Raw genomic sequence first — 17,277 nt, 5'->3', positions numbered from 1 at the left:
GGAAAGAGGATTGGAGACCGGTAGCCTATATGTCACGTTCTCTCACACAGACGGAGCAGAGATACGCACAGGTAGAAAAGGAAGCTTTAGGCTTAACCTGGGCGTGTGAAAGGTTTCGCAACTTTCTCATCGGCAGACACTTTGAGCTTGAAACAGATCATAAACCTCTTCTGAGTCTCCTGGGGTCTCAGGCATTGGATCCCCTTCCCCCTAGGATTCAACCTTTCCGGATGCCCCTGATGCGTTATTCCTACTCAATCACACATGTGCCAGGGAAAAGCCTGTGGACGGCTGATACACTGTCACGTGCACCTGTGAAAAGAGGCTCCACACCAGATGAAAAAGAGTTCCTCGAGAGCACGAATATCTATGTGGACATGATTATCGACAGTTTGCCATCAAGCACGGCTTACCTGGAAGAGCTAAAAGAGCAGTTGGCAAAGGACAGTGTGTGCGGAAGAGTGATGCAGCTGTGTGAAGAGAAATGGCCAGCACACAGCAACAGTGAACAAGCCATAAAGTTATACTTGGCGGAACAAGCATTCATAACTGTAAAAGACGGACTACTGTTAAAGGGGGACAGACTCTTCATCCCCGCAACAATGAGAAACGATGTGCTCGCCAGACTACATGAAGGTCACCAAGGACTGGTGAAGTGTAGGGAGCGTGCCCGACAGTCTGTATGGTGGCCAGGGCTAAGTCAGCAGCTAAATGAGTTGGTTCTCAACTGCAGAACATGCAGCAAGGAGAGACAAAACCCCAAAGAGCCGCTGATGCCAACACAATATCCAGGCCGACCATGGCAGAAACTGGGTACCGACTTGTTTATGCTGGGAAGCAAGTCATATCTGCTGGTAGTGGATTATGCATCAAGGTATGTGGAAATGGCTTTGCTGACACCCACAAGATCAACAGATGTAATCCACCATCTCAAATCCATCTTCGCACGACATGGTATACCTGAGACGCTGGTGTCAGACAACGGGCCGCAGTTCTCAGGAAGGGCATTTGAAGAGTTTGCAGAGTCATATGGATTTAAACACGTCACCAGCAGCCCTAAATATCCACAGAGCAACGGTGAGGCAGAGCGGGCTGTAAAGACTGTGAAGAGTCTCCTTAAGAAAGCAGCAGACCCATATCTGGCTCTGCTGGCTTACAGAACCACCCCACTACAGAACGGGTATAGCCCTGCGCAACTTCTCATGGGGAGGAGGCTTCGCACGACGGTGCCAACATTACCAGCGCTGCTGGATCCTGCTCTTCCCGACGCCGAGGCTGTAGTTCTGCGAGAAAGAGAGAGGAGAATAAAGGATGCACAGCGGTACAACCTGCGTCATCGAGTGAGAAGTCTTGAGAGACTTGCACCGGGAAAAGAGGTTTGGGTCACGGATCAGAAAGCGAGTGGAACGGTTATTGGCAATCACAACACGCCGCGCTCCTACATTCTTGAGGGACCTCATGGGACAGTCCGGCGAAATCGCCATCATCTCATCCCCATGTACTCCTCGTCAGAGCAGAGCGGCAGAGATGCAGCGGAACAGCATTCAGGAGGTGTGCCAGAGCAGCGTATCGCAGAACCTCCGGAGCCTAGTGCGCAAGATCTGCCACCTACCCCTAGAACCAGTTCTGGGAGAGCCGTGGTGAGACCGGCTAGGTTGGAGTTGTAAACAAACCAGCGACTTAAGGGATATATATATAGAGTCGTACAAAGGAAAATAAACTGGTTATTAATAATGTTGTGCATTAATGTTGTGTATGCACAAAATATTATATGGTTACAGATAGTTCAGGAAGGTCTAGAGTTAACTGTTATTTTATATCTCTGGTTCAGATAGGAACAGACTTTCCACCCTACAGAGGCAGAATAATCCTCTAAGGTCTGTGGAGTCAATGGCAGTCTACCCATTGATTCATAAAAAGGGAGATGTGGTGTTATTGTGCTGTGTGTGTTTGTTAGCCAATAGTAGTGAAGCCCTACGGACACGGTTCAGTGGCGTCATAGGCAGGGGACAAGGGATGGTACCAGCATGTGAGCTAGGGTTGTACGAGGATGTGAGCTACCAATAAAAGGACACGTAATTGCGACAGTTGAACTCACGTGTATTATTGAATAACACGACACAGACGGGGGAGGGCGGGGAAGTTGTGACGTAGTCGGGGTTATAAAGGTGTGTGTGGGAGAGCTAGGAGAGTGTGTAAGGTGTAAACCCCAAACTATATCTGTATCTGTGAGCATCAAAGTAAAGACAAATTATTAAAGCCTAATAACTGGAAGCCTGTTTCCGACTCCATCTGTGATCGTTACTGTGGCAGCGGGGCGTGGTTTGGGCGCTGGCTGCTGGAGTGAAGGGAGTGGCTCGGCCGGAGGCCAGACAGCTGATCGGAATCAGGTAATTAGTGCCGGAAGAAAAGCATGTCGTAACCTGGTTCTGGTCGGTTATGCAGTAGGCGGGATCCTGGAAGGTCGCCAAAGGACCTGTGAAGTTTCCCACCCGGGCAACGTTTGAGACCCGCGCATATTGTTGTTTGGAGTTAATAAACGCCTGTGTTCAACCAACCTGCTCTTTCCGTCCCTATTTGAATCCTGTGTGAGCGGAGAGGCTCACAGTTACATTAGTGTCAGAAGTGACTTTTCGAACGGAGGACGTCTATCCGGGACTAGAGTTCGTAACTGTGTCACGGAGCTAGCCGGTAAGCTGGCGGAGATGGAAGAGTTCAGCAAGATGGGGGTGAAGCAGGAAAGTAGGGATGGAGAGGAAGACGGAGCATGCGGGTGGTCGAAGGACATGAGCGGGGAGTTCGTGAAGGTACGGGAGGCGAGAGAGAGCCTGAGGGAGGCGGCAGTGAGGATGGCTAGAGACACGGGAATGTCGCCATCTTCAGCTGCGTTTCGCGCCAAAACGGAGCGGGATGTAAACAACAATGGCGGCGCCCATCAACCGGTAGCAGCCGCCGCGTCCGTGAAGGCACCCAAGTACTCGGGTAAGGCTGACTGGGAGGCTTTCCATGCCCAATTTGAACTACTTGCACACACCGGAGGGTGGTCAGTAGAGACCTAAGCACTACAGCTAGCTTTGTGCCTCACAGATGAGGCTCTTTCATGTCTGCTGCTGCTTAGCCCGGAGGACAGACTCAGCTACGAAGCGTTAGCGGTGGGCTCTGAAGAGGTGGTTTGGACAGTGTTTTCCGCCAGAGCTGCTCCGAAATGAACTGAGCAACCGCTGTAGGCAGTCTGGGGAGACACTGCGGGAGCTGGCTAATGTAGTGGAGAGCCTGACGCGGCGGGCGTATGAGCACATGCCGCCCGGAGTGCAGAGCGAGCTGGCACAGGATCAGTTGATCCGGGCTCTCCTCCCTGTGGACTTGAGGGTCGAGGTGCAGCTGCAGCATCCACAGTCCTTGCAGGTAGCCTTGGAGATGGCTGTGGAGAGAGAGGATGTGTGGAGGGGAACTGCGAGGAGCAACGGAGGGCCGGTAACACAGGCTACGAGGAGCTGCAGAGAGGCCGGCATGGGTTACCGAGATGACGGAAAATTATAAGGGCTGTTTCTTTGCAGCCAGCACGCAGACCAAGTACCAGGGTCTGCTGGGGTTGTGGTCAGCCGGGACATTTGGCCAGAGACTGCCCCAAGGCACGCCGGACCCAGGGAAACGACGGGGGGTCCGCATAAAGGGGAAGATGCGGAGCCCAGCCCATAAACTCCTCAACCAAACCACCGTTCTATTGTCATCAACACCGACATCAGAGGAAAAAGCCTGGCAGCTCAGCCGGGGGAACCAGACGCGACGCCTTTCTGAAGAAGATGACAGCACCGGCTTGGAGCCTGTCGTCGCGGTGGGCCGCGCGGGTGGTGGAGAGTCCTGCTACGTCCCTGTCGCTGTGGAAGGGGTGCCCTGCGCTGCAATGGTGGACACAGGCTCTACAGTAACCCTAGTGAGACCGGATGTGTTGCCCAGTGGGACTATGTTGGAGCCGACAGCGGTGCGTCTCCGCACCGTCACGGGAGAGCTGGCGCCGATGAAAGGAAGAGGCACGCTGACTGTGTCGGTGGGGGGAGTTGAAGTGCAGCACCCCGTGTGGATAGCGGAGGTGCAGGACCCGTGTATTCTGGGTCTGGACTTTTTGAAGGCGTCTGGCTGGCATCTGGATTTTCTAGCCGGCACAGTGAGTTTCCATGGGGGGCCGGTGATCACTATGACCCGTATCCACGTCCCGGCTGAACCTGCGGGGAGACCCCTGACTCCCATATCCATGGCGACGCCCACTCAGGACAATGCTGCACTGGTCACCCCCGGACGGTGCCAATCGATCACGGCCCCCCCTCAGTTACCCCAGACTGGGGTGGAAGAGGCTCTGCCTGCAGTATTGGAGGTGTGGCGGAAGAACTGTGGCGGCCTAAATCCAGAGCAGCAAGAGCAGTTGTGGCAGCTGCTGCTAGAGTTCCAGGGCAGTTTCGCCATGAAAGAGGAGGAGGTGGGCCGAACGCACCTGGTAGAACACAAGATTGATACGGGGGACGCGCGTCCCATCAAGTGTCGCCGGCGCCGACTTCCTCTATCTCATCAGCAGGATTGCGACGAGGCAGTGCAGAGCATGCTGCAGGCAGACATCATCGAGCCCTCCGACAGCCCGTGGGCCGTTCCGGCAGTCATGGTTCCGAAGAAGACCGGTGGCTGGCGGCTGTGCCCAGACTACAGACCGGTGAACGGGGTCACTAAGAAGGATTCATACCCCCTGCCTCGCATCGATGAGTCCCTGGACCTGGTCGCCGGGTCATCGTGGTTCTCTTCCTTGGACCTCCGCAGTGGGTATTACCAAGTTCCTCTGGCCCCAGAGGCTAGGCCAAAAACGGCTTTCTGTACCGGCCGGGGACTATGGTAGTTCAAGGTCCTCAGTTTTGGGCTTTGCAATGCCCCCGCCACGTTTGAGCAGTTGATGGACAGGGTGCTGTCAGAGATTCCCCGCCAGCAGTGCGTGGTTTACCTGGACGACATCCTGGCACATGGCAGCTTGTTTGAGGCGGCCCTGGGAGCTCTGCGAGTGGTGCTGGAAAGGATCAGAGCCGCTGGGTTGAAGCTACATCCAGATAAGTGCCATTTCCTGCAGAGAGAGGTCACTTTCCTGGTCCACAAAGTGGGGGGTGAGGGCATCGGCACCCTGCCTGAGAAAGTGCAGGCAGTCGCGGGCTGGCCAAACCCTCGCAACCAGAAACAGCTGAAGAGTTTCCTGGGCCTGGCTTCGTACTACAGGAAGTTTGTACGGGGTTTTACTTGCACGGCTGCACCCCTGTTCCAGCTGCTGCAGAAGGACAGGGATTTCCTGTGGTCGGAGCAATGTCAAACAGCGTTTGACAGCCGGAGGCGGGCCTTGAGTGAGTCCCCGGTTCTCGCCCCAGCCAACCCCCGTCTGCCGTTCACCCTGGACACAGACGCTAGCGGAGTGGGTGTAGGTGGAGTGCTCTCCCAGACTACATCAGAGGGGGAGCGGGTGGTGGCATACTTCAGCCGGGCGTTCAACAAAGCAGAGCGACGTTACTGTGTCACTCGCAGGGAACTTTTGGCAGTAGTGCTGTCCATCAGGCACTTTAAATACTACCTGTGTGGCCAGGCGTTCACGGTGAGGACGGATCATTCTGCATTACAGTGGCTCATGACATTCAAATAGCCCGAAGGGCAGGTTGCCAGGTGAATAGAAGAGCTCCAAGCATTCGACTTCAGGGTGGAGCACCGGGCTGGGGTGCGCCACACTAATGCGGATGCTCTCTCCCGCCGCCCGTGTGCTGCCGGCGGCTGCCACTACTGCGAGAGGAGAGAGACTCGGGAAAAGGAACTGCTGGAGGAGGGTGTTGCCTGTGCGGCCGCGAGGCCAGTGGAAGAGGTTGTCTGCCACTCTGCCCCGTCCGGACAGTGGACGGGGCAGAGTGGAAGCAACAGCAGGAGCTGGACGCCGTGCTACAGCCTGTTCTGCAGTGGGTCGAGTCGCAGCAGCGGCCACGGTGGGAAGAAGTGGCCGGGCTCTCTAAAGCGACCAAGGGACTGTGGTCTCAGTTTGAGGCTCTACGCTTGTGTCAGGGCGTACTACAGCGGGCGTGGAAGGAGCCAGCAACAGGGGAAAGGAGGTGGCAAGTGGTGGTCCAGAGGGGTCTGCAAGAGGCTGTACTCAAGGCCATGCATGGAACCACAGGTTCTGGGCACTTTGGCGTCACCAACACGCTCCGGCGCCTTCGTCAGGGCTGCTACTGGGGGCAGTGTCGGAGGGATGTAGAAGACTTCTGTCGCCGCTGTGACCCGTGTATGGCTAGGAAGGGCCCCCCTAGTCGTTCCCATGCTCCACTACAACAGTTTCCCGTGGGGGCCCCGATGGAGAGAGTAGCGGTGGATGTGGTGGGTCCTCTACCCTTGTCAAGCTGGGGTAACCGCTACGTGCTAACGGCCATAGACTATTTCAAAAAATGGCCAGAAGCGTATGCCCTCCCTGATCAAGAAGCAGAGACAGTCACCGATGCCTTGGTGGCCGGCATGTTCAGCCGGTTTGGAGTACCGGAGACTCTGCACAGCGACCAGGGGAGAAATTTCGAGTCCCGGGTGCACACAACTGGGCATGCACAAAACTCGCACCTCCCCCTTGCGACCTCAGAGCGACGGACTAGTTGAGAGGTTCTATCGCACCATGGGACAACAGCTGGCCATTCTCACGTCTCAGCATCAGCGCGACTGGGACGAGCATCTGCTCCTGGTGCTCATGGCATGTCGCTCGGCAGTACAGGAGTCCTCAGCCTGTTCTCCGGCCCTCCTCATGTTGGGGAGAGAGCTTCGCACCCCGGCTGTTTTGGTGTTTGGTCAGCCACCAGACTCCCTGGACACGCCTCCAGGGCCCGAGTACGCCAGGAGACTTCAGGACCGCCTGGATTCCGCTCACGCCTTTGCCCGCGATCAGCAGAAAAGTGCTGGGGTGAGACAGATGCGGAACTATGACTTCCGGACAAGAGGGCAGCATTTCCGGGCTGGGGAGCTGGCTTGGTTCTACAGCCCACAGCGCAATAAAGGCCGGTGCCCAAAACTGGACAGCCTGTGGGTTGGCCCGTGCAGAGTACTGGAGAGGGTGGGGGAAGTGGTCTACAGCAGGGGTGCTCAAACTATTTTGTTAAAGGTCCACTTGTGAATCTTATACAAGGTCAACGGTCCGGATCAATGCCAGTAAAGTCCCCCCCCCCTCCCCCCCCCCCCCCGGAGCGGAGCAACGAAACTGAAATTAAGAAGCAGTTTGGGCGCGCAATGCCTGGGGGGGTTTTCCCGACATGTCGTTGCTGTAAATTAAAGAGTGTTCCATGTTGTCGTTGCTGTGGACCTTCTTAATCTTTTTTTGTTCTTTTTTTTTTTAAAGAAAATTACATTTTGAAATTGTTACGTTTATTCTGGTTTGTTTTGTGTTTGTATCTTTGATTTTAAATTAATTAATTTATTGAATGTTTTGTGAGCTGAGCTGCGTAGTTTTATATGTTATGTATCTTTCTGTACAGCACTTTGGAGGTTTTAAAGTGCTGTATAAATAAAGTTGGATTGGATTGGATTAATCTACCTTATTTGGGGGCCCCCTTACGGTCCAAGCACTTTCCTGTCGGTAAACGGCGCCCCTGTATACACACACACACATTCAATACATACATACAGTATGATGGCTTGAACTAGTGGGAGAAATGGCACTGTTTGTCTGTAGCCAATGCCTTGAACCTCGGCAACAATGGCATTAGAAGCATTAGAAACTCAAGGTAAACTTGCGGTTAACTTGCGGTCTGCAATGCGTGTCACGCTCGCGCACACAAGTAAATGCACGTTCATTCTCACAACGCGTCAGACAATACACTTTGTGATGTCTTTTATACATAAATATGTGTGCCCGGTGCGTCAGGGAACTCACGTAGCGTCAGAAAATAAAACCCTTTCTCTTTTCCTCTGTACCCAAATCCTTTAAAAACAGGGAGCGGATACAGATTTGCTGCCGATCTGACGTCAAATCGGCAGCGGACCCACAGAGAGTTGTTATCAGAAACAATGCCTGACGTGTTTTGGACGTAATCTCGTCTTTGTTTACATTAGCAAGCCTCGCTAACACTCAGAGCTAACCTGTACTGAAGAGCACATGTGTTTAAAAAGCAGGAAATAAAAAAAGGAACTCACCTTGTGATAAACCAGCAAGAGAAAGAGCATTTGAGATACTGTTTCAGAAATAATCTTTCATGTGGTTTAGAACAGGATGGCGTTTTATCACAGCAGAATTTAACTTTATCTCCGGTAGAATTCTGATCAGGCATTAGCTCCGCCTCTTCTTTTTTTTTTTTTCAAGCTAAGGACGCAAAATCCGCGTTTCTCTAACAGGGCTGCAAAAGAGGGGTATGATGAGCAGTATGAGGCATGGCTACAATGGATGATCTGTTTGGTAGATCACAGCACAAAACTTTAGACATGTTTTGTATAGGTACGGCCCAACGATATATGTTTCCAATATAGCATAATAGGTCCACTATAATTTTCATCAGATTCAGAAATCTTTTTTTAATTTTTTTAATTTAAATTTTTTTTTTTTTTATAATGGGACACAGGGTTTGGTCCGGATTGATTTGCAGTTCGGTCCGGATCCGGACCTTGGTCCGGAGTTTGAGAAACCCTGGGGTGCAGCTGCCACCCAAGGGGAGAAAGGTGGTTCTCCACAGAGACAGGTTGGCTCCGTACAGAGGAGTCGCTTCCCCACAGGGAAACCCCACAGCTGGCCCTTCGACATCCTCACTCAGGTCCCCCGGCGAGAGGAGCAGCAGTGCCTCAGCAGGAACTGAGTGCAACCCCATTTTCTTTCCCCTTTCCCCGCCTGGGCCGAAACCGGCCATCCCAGGCCTCCTGCCGAGAAGGCAGTCACGACCCCCGGGTCGTTTCAGAGACTTTGTGTGAGTAACGTTTTTTTGGTGAGACCCCTTGTTTATTGTAGAGGGCAAGAATGCGCCCTGGTTTCACTGGAAGGGATGGTAGTCCACCCAGACCTTCCTAGCCAAAGTTCAGTGTGTTGTAGTGTTTGTGCTGAGTGTTGTTTGTTCCTCGTGGGCGAGGAACTTAGTAGTGGGGGGGTAGTGTAGCGACCCGGATAGGATGCTGAGGGTGTCACTCAGGCATCCCCCGTCTCTCTGCCAATCACGGAGCGACACAGTGATGCTGGTATACGTGTGGGTCCGTGATTGGGGGAGCAGACGGGGGAGGGCGGGGAAGTTGTGACGTAGTCGGAGTTATAAAGGTGTGTTTGGGAGAGCTAGGAGAGTGTGTAAGGTGCAAACCCCAAGCTATATCTGTATCTGTGAGCATCAAAGTAAAGACGAGTTATTAAAGCCTAATAACTGGAAGCCTGTTTCCGACTCCATCTGTGATCGTTACAGTATTTACATGGAGATAAGCCCCTTAAAAACCATGAATTGATAAAGCATTAATTCTGTGTTTACTGCTGTCATTCAAACAAGACGCTGGTGAGGGGGCGGGGCGTATCTCCATGTAAATCCTATCGGGATCGGATCCATCAGGCTAAACTAACCTGTAGCTGCTCCGTCCACACTAACAACAACGTCATACAGACATAAATAAAGCAGCGACTGTATTCGCCATGACATAGACAGTCTGTGTTTTGTATATGTTTAAGTTTTGTCCAGTTTCTGAACAGATATGAGAAGCTGTGAGCTCTGAGTGTGTGCTAACAGCTAACAGCTGATGCGTTGGGCCAAGCATCATTTCTTGACTGGCAGCAAAAATAACCAATCACAGCAGTGCTTCTCTGGCTGGCTCTGTCCAATCACAAACAAGAAGTGTTCTCCCTAAGGAATACCCTTTCCGTCCAATGTGAAATGCTGCGGCGTTTTGTGAATTGCTGCTGCGTTTTGTGAACTGCTATGGCGTTTTGTGAAATAGTGCCGCGTTTTCTGAAATGCTGCGAGGTTTTGTGAAATGCTGTGGCGTTTTGTGAAATGCTGCGGCGTTTTCTGAAATGCTGTTGTGTTTTGTGAAATGCTGTGGCGTTTTGTGAAAGGCTGTGGTGTTTTCTGAAATGCTGTGGCGTTTTGTGAAATGCTGCGGCGTTTTGTGAAATGCTGTGGCGTTTTCTGAAATGCTGTTGTGTTTTGTGAAATGCTGTGGTGTCTTGCACTTCAGGGCCACCGTACAACCTTCCCACGTGAATCCTACGCACGGCGTTATAAATGAAGCCCCTGAACAGGACATCGCGCGCTCACTGCTTGATAGCGCGCGAAGGCCCGTTTACGCCGGTTGTTAAACAACATCGTTATGGGGAAATGCAAGTTTGCGTCCAAATGGTTGGAAGATAAGGAGAAAGGACAATCAATACTGTATAAAGTAAATGTAAAGTAGGTAAAGTGAGTCATCAATGTAACCGATTAAGACTCGAAGTGGCGATATCCTGGTAACCTTAAAGATTGAGCAATTATTACGCAGCTCATTGTGTTCCACGTCACGCAGAACTTCTCAGTAATCACTACTATTTTTAGCTCTGCACTGATTTTCTATTTTTAGTAACAAGGAAGTGTTCAATTCCTCCAGGAGCACCACTTAGACATGTGGTTTGTGGAATCATACTGTAGTCTTTCATATTTTTTCCCTGTCAATATTTACTTTAATACAAGGGCCATTGTGAAAGTGTTTTGCTCAGTGTAATTAAATCCAATCTCTAATGCTCTGCTTTTATTGGCTACAATACAAATACTAATTTGAGTTCATTAATCAAATCAAATAGCATTACAATAATCCTGCATGGGGATCATGATGCCAAAGCTGCTCATGCTTAAATTCCTCCCAGATATAGTAATATCATTAAAAAGTATGACACATTATTGTCCTTTCACTTTTTAAGTGTTGTGTTCAATGGTAGGAGAAGATTTGGCTGTTCGCCCATCAGATAGTGTATTTGCGTCATTAAAATGAATGACCGCGCAGAAGAATGCCACACAGCAAAGAACCAGTTTATCTTTCAGGTAAAGCTGAATGAAAAACTTGAGAGGACGCAATCACTTCACTTTGTGAGCGATGACAGAGAACAAACTGCAGCAGATGGTGAGTTTATTTTCATTATTTTAACATTTTAAAAGAAATTCTCAACCGAAGTAAAGGCTAATGACCCCTGAGGGCCCAAAAGCTCAGATACAACCTAAGTGTTTATTTATCTTAATCAGGAAGGACTGATTTACTGCATGTTGTGCACACGTGGTGGCAGAGGGTGGATGGTAAATCAGGAATTGCATCGGACTTGTTTATTTTTCTACGGCTTAAAATATTCAGTGATATTTTTCCTTTGTTTTCAACAATACTATTGAACAGAATTCCTTAACCTGTTGCGTCAGCATTTTTGGTCAAAATTCAAAAAATCTTAATCAATGTATACAATGAATGTGTAATATATCTTAAAAAGCACAGCATTACAGTTACACTCAGTCAGAAACACATTTAAACTAACTAAAACTCAATACAAAAAACTGATCAAAGAGAAAATGCATTACTTTGAATAAATACCAAAGTAACGTATACAATTACTCAAAATAAATATTAAAATATAATAATAAAACAAAGAGTTAAAGCACACATGAACACATAAAAAAGCATTCAGTAACTTTAAAGTAATGCTATCTTTAAACTGAGTCATCAAATGTTTTGTCTGCAGTTAACTTAAATGTCTACAGAAAGTGCTCTAATATAAATTCTGGGGCCGGTCCAAGAGTAAGTAATACAAATGTAAAATCAATTCTGCAATGTAAAGGAAGCCAACTCCCATTATCTCCATTAATAGCTGGCAGCTGAAGTGTGAACCAGCATTCAAATATACAATCCTGCAGACGTTTGGTATGCAGTCTTCCTGTTTTGACCTGAATGCATCTAAAGGGGTGTTGTTAATATGAAACTTATTCTGTAATTGGATCTTGCTGCGCCTTGTTAATGTGTGTTTACGTGACGACATCCTGCAGCAAGGACATAAAGGTTGTCGCAATTTATTTTTAGCAAGAGGGCCAAAGCTCAAAGTACAGCAGAGGAAAGACTTTTATCGAGACGTACCAGTTGTTTTTCAAAAAAGGATCACTCTACATGCAACCTTTTTAAAATGTACTACAAGGAGGAAAGCTGGTTTGTTTTATGCATGGATCCCTGACCTGTATTTGGGTGGCAAAGAGAAACAGGTAATCACATCTAAGCTTTAACAACAGAGAAAAGCAGCAAATCTCTCGAAATGTAGAAGCTTAAAACAGCATTTAAAGACATGTTGCATGTAAAATACCCTTTTTAGGATTATTGATTACCAAATTATTTATAGCAAGAGGGATAATAGGGATTCTTTTTTGGCTAAGGGACTAACATGAGCATACAGCGGCAGCTCTAGAAAACTGTCCTTAAAACATTTGGATAATGTCTGAAAGGAATAAGAAACATTTCTAAAAGTGATACGACATTGATTGAAATGACAGATGAAGTCATCTGATGTGTGTAATATCTGTAGTTTAAAGGTCACCTATTATGCAAAATCCACTTCTTTTTTTTTAATACATAAACATGTGAAAAAGAATCTGAAAGTTTCAGGAAAAAAGATTCACTCTCTTTTTGTCCTGATCATTCTTTATAAAAGCCTGTCAGAGCTGATCAGATTTTGGCCACTTTATGATGTCATACAGTTTTGTTGGCTTGTGTAACCATCAGCCAATCACCAACCAAGTTAACCCCCACCCCACCTTATCACCTGCATCTCCTCCTAGAGCACCATTGTGTTCTTTTTAACCAAATATCTCTCGGAGAGGCTCCTTATTTTCATCTAAATTAACAGACAGAGAATCAGCACTTTTGAAACAGGGCTGAAACAGAGGGGATTATGGAATGCTGCAATGATCTGTTTGGTGTTTGGAGCCAAACACTTCAGAGACATGTTTTGTATATATCTGAGACCTATACTATATTGATGAAAAACAGTATAATAGGGGACCTTTAAGTGGCAGATTAGTTTAGACTAGCTCAAAGCAAACTTTATCTGCTGCAGTGTGTGCATGTTCCTGCTGTTATTCTGCTGACTTGCAGACAAAAGTTGAGTATTTTTACATTCGGCTAGTTCTATACTTCATCTTCCTCCCACTGAACTCCACCTCCGTGTGCTGTGCCTCCCTTTCAGGTGTTTTGTTGGTGCAGACATGGAGCTGTGTGCTGAACAAGTTGCAGCGTCTGCAGCCAGCAGGAGCTCCGAGAGGCTCAGCATGTCCACATTCAGCCTCCAACCCCCCCCCGCATCGTGAGGACACACACACACACACACACACACACACACACACACACACACACACACACACACACACACACACACACACACACACACACACACACACACACACACACACACACAGCTGACCTCACCTCTGCACTGAAGACTCACTTAATGCTGTCAGGCTCAGATTGCTGATAAGATAAGGAAGACTTTGTTTTTGTACTGTGGAAAGTTATTGTGCAACAGTTGCAGAAAAGAACAAGTAAGAAAAAGGTGAAAATATATCATATCTTATATAAATAAGGTGCAAAGGCAACATGTATAACTTATTTAGTTTATAAAATCAAATCCCCAGTAATCACATTTAACCTTTGAATGACTTTAATCCAGTGTTAATGCACATATTTTCAAATACTCAACAAAAAAAACCTGCGGTTGATCGCAGGTCATTTGTTCAGGAGCATTTGCTTTACTCTTTATTTACTACTGTACCCTGTTCTGTGCATGGTGAACTGACACTACACCACTGAAGAAAGGAGGAAAATATACTTATAACAGTTTCATATGTAATACAGATTCAGTGCACTGCTCCAGCCTGTGTTGTTCTGGAATGACCCGCTTATTTAGTTTTGTCAAACATTAGATGAATATTGTTTATACCTGATATTACTGAGTAACTGTCCTGACTTAAAGACTTTATCTTTGATTATTTCAGTGACAGAAGGAGCAGCATGGAGGACTTTGCGGGATGTTTTTACCTGCCCAAAAAACGGCACCAAGAGATCATGGACTTAACGTTCAGACTGCATCCTGCAGTGGAGAAGTAAGCGCTCTAATATACATGTGATTAGAGAAGAAAAAACATTGCTTAGCTTAGCAAGTAACAAATATATTATGTATAATATATTACATGTATAATAAATACATGTTTGTAAGTTTGTTTTTATTGCAGAGCAGATATCACGTACTGACTTATAAATGTAATTCCAGAGCTGTGTGTGTGAGGACCAGCAGTAAGGGATATCCTCCTACTTTCTAGAGTCTCTCAATCTCACAGTGAGTTCAATTTTTATTTCTCATGCTACACCATGATGCTGTTATTGATTGGTGTATACATAATGAAATATATTCCAAAGGTGAAGATGCTGTCAGGAGGAAGGAATCCTTGAAGTCGAGACACTGAGACTCTTTATTCCAGTTAAAGCGACTTGCAGCTGACACAAAAATCCAAACTGCGATTTTTGCACTGAAATTGTTGTCATTTCTGAAACTTTGCACATATTATTTCAGTTTTTATGTATAATCTTATTTGTGTATGTTGCCGATCATGACGCTAACACAAGGAAAAAGTGGTTAGTTGATATTGGTAAATGTCATAGAACAGTAGGTTCATCCAGTAATGTCTCGTTTATCTTCCTGTGTGGAATTTTGGAATTGGAAAAGATAATACTGGTGAAATGAGTTCTATATTTTAAGTTAAAAAGCTTTTATGTTACTGGCAAGCGACCACAAGAGTTAAATTGCATATAAAATAAAAATAAACAGTCAGAACATGATCCAGGCAGCTGTTATACTTCACAGCAAAATATCAGCAAAAGTTTATTTTTCCAGAACACAATTTTCAAATGTTACTTAACTGTCATTTTATTTTTGACGGATAAGGTATTCTAGCTGCTTTACCCTTAAATGTTATTAATGTTTATCCGTTTTTTGAGTATTAAGATTGGGTCCTTTTTTGTCCTGTTGTTGATCTGCAATTAGTTTTATATAAAATATTGGTGAAATGCAACAACCCTAAAGTACACCGTTACACTGAGAAATGAAATAATAATTTCTGTACAGAACAAAACGATCCCTCATTAACTTAAATAAATATATGTTAAGATCAAATAAATAGCTGCATTTTACAGCCTTTGTCATTTCAAATTAATTTGTATTTTGCCTTTTTAATCTGATTACCAAACAGATACCAGTTAATACATAAACATACGTTATTAGTTTATTTTGTATACCTGTATACTGTTTGGGTTTATGAGTTGAGCAATAATCTGACATAACCAGAAAAGCAGCAATACAGAACATTGGGCTTAGGGCAAATCGGTGAATATTAAATAATACATTTTGAAGGCTTTGGTGAGAAATACAGAAACTGCAAATCCTGGAAAACCTGGAAAACATGTGATTTTTTTTTTGTCCTTGAAAAGTTTCGTTAAATGAAAATATTTACCAAATTGTTCCTGAATAAGCTGCATAATGTACCATTTATATATATATATATATATATATATATAATTTGTATGAATGTTGTATTGGTGGCGGTCCCTGTGGGATTGAAACTGTAACATCACAAGCTTATGTTTTAGTGCCTTCTTCTTTGTATTTCACAATTGTTCTACAATAAAGTTGTAAATACAATTTGAATCATGATGTCTTTGTTTGTGTGAAACTGTGTTTTACTGCAAAAATAATTTTCTGGCATTTACAAAAACTATTATCACCTTTAAATGTAATGAGGTGATTATGTGCAATTCAGAGAAAGATATCAAATTGTTTTATTTCATTTGCAGATTCAAATTAATAAAATAAAATATGATCAATAAATAATTATAATATATTTGTATATATTATATATTAATTTTTATGAATCAACATGAGCTATCCAGCAGTAATAAAGTGAATACAATTAGCTTAACATAAATGGATCAATACATATGATCAAATAATATGTATTATTATTATTATTATTATAGACTGTATGATCTTATGCATGGTTTTGGTACTTAAAGTGTGTTTTCATGTTTATAATGTAATAACTTTTCTAAAAAGTAAATGCAGGTCTGGTAACACAGGCTAGGTGCTAATGCTAATGCTCTAACCGCACATTAAAAAGCGCAGAAGAAGAAAAAGCAGCACACCTCCGTGCTTTAAGTGAATCCATCTTTTTATACCAGTAAGTACGGTTCAGAAAGCTAGCTAGGGTTCAACTAAAGTTTATTTTTCCTTTCTCTTTATCTATGTGTGTGTATCGTGATAACTTAACTTGCATTTGTTTGTGGAAAGAGTTCGTTTTTAACCTGTTTGCTATCTCTCTCTCTGTAACTTATGCCAGGAACGTCTGACGTTATAACAACACAGAGCCGGATAAAGTTGGTCACGCCCAAATATTTAGTTCTACGTTTTAAATATTAGTTAGAAGTAGACAACACAGAATAATTTAAAAACAACTGAAAGAAAATGGCAATTGTTGATAAAGAAATTGTTTAGTTTGATATGTTTTTGAAGTTATGGTTTCACTGTTAGGCTCTGTTTCCCGCCGTGTAAGCTTACATGACAAGAGCAACATGTATTTTTTAAATCTGTTTTTCTTATATACTTTTTTTTTTAATGAGCCATAAGAGGTTTGTTTATTCTTTTATATTTTTATTTCTTCCAAAAAAACGGTTATTATTACAGAAAACATTTTAATCCCCACTCAAACAAGCAGAACAGTAATATAATGTACATGCATCTTGTTTATTTCAGATTTCAACATTAAACATCACATTTACTGCACTGGTACACACTTTACCTGGATTCACATACCTGCAGTTTATATTTAACCTTTTTATCCTCTCAAAATTCACCTAATTACATTAGGTATATCATTATTTTTATTATTTATAACGTCTGCACTATTTTGTGTGTCTGATCATTACACTTTTGTTGCATGAGAGAACAAATAATTACATTTCCACTGACTTTGTTTTAAGAATTTGATAAATAAATACTTTTTAAACATTGACCAGCCTAACTAAGTCAGTTTAGATCAGACCAGTTCTTTAACCCTCTATGGCATGACTTTTTATTTTGGGAGGAAAAAAATGTTTCGCCATGTGTTTTAGGAGCTTAGGGGTCCCTGATATTATATCAATTATAAAATGTGACCACCCCTCAACCAGAGGTTGGTTTGTTGCCTCAGGGCAACAATGTGCTACGAGGGTATTGAAACACCAAGGATC

The 17,277-nt window shown here is 45.4% G+C and overlaps 2 long non-coding RNA genes across 2 annotated transcripts in view; one reads left to right on the top strand and one right to left on the bottom strand.

Moving 5' to 3' along the window:
• LOC307026289 overlaps positions 1–17,277 on the bottom strand; it is a 340,364-nt gene that overhangs the window by 171,590 nt on the left and 151,497 nt on the right. The gene's annotated exons all lie outside the window — the stretch shown is intronic.
• On the top strand, positions 12,021–15,700 carry LOC307026642. The gene is made up of 5 exons (XR_013804424.1): positions 12,021–12,212; positions 13,190–13,306; positions 13,995–14,102; positions 14,270–14,335; positions 14,416–15,700. It is a non-coding gene; the product is annotated as an uncharacterized lncRNA (long non-coding RNA).

This window comes from Notothenia rossii (genome assembly GCF_949606895.1).
Source record: "Notothenia rossii genome assembly, chromosome: 12".
Taxonomy (NCBI): domain Eukaryota; kingdom Metazoa; phylum Chordata; class Actinopteri; order Perciformes; family Nototheniidae; genus Notothenia; species Notothenia rossii.
This window is presented reverse-complemented; position numbering and strand designations above follow the sequence as displayed.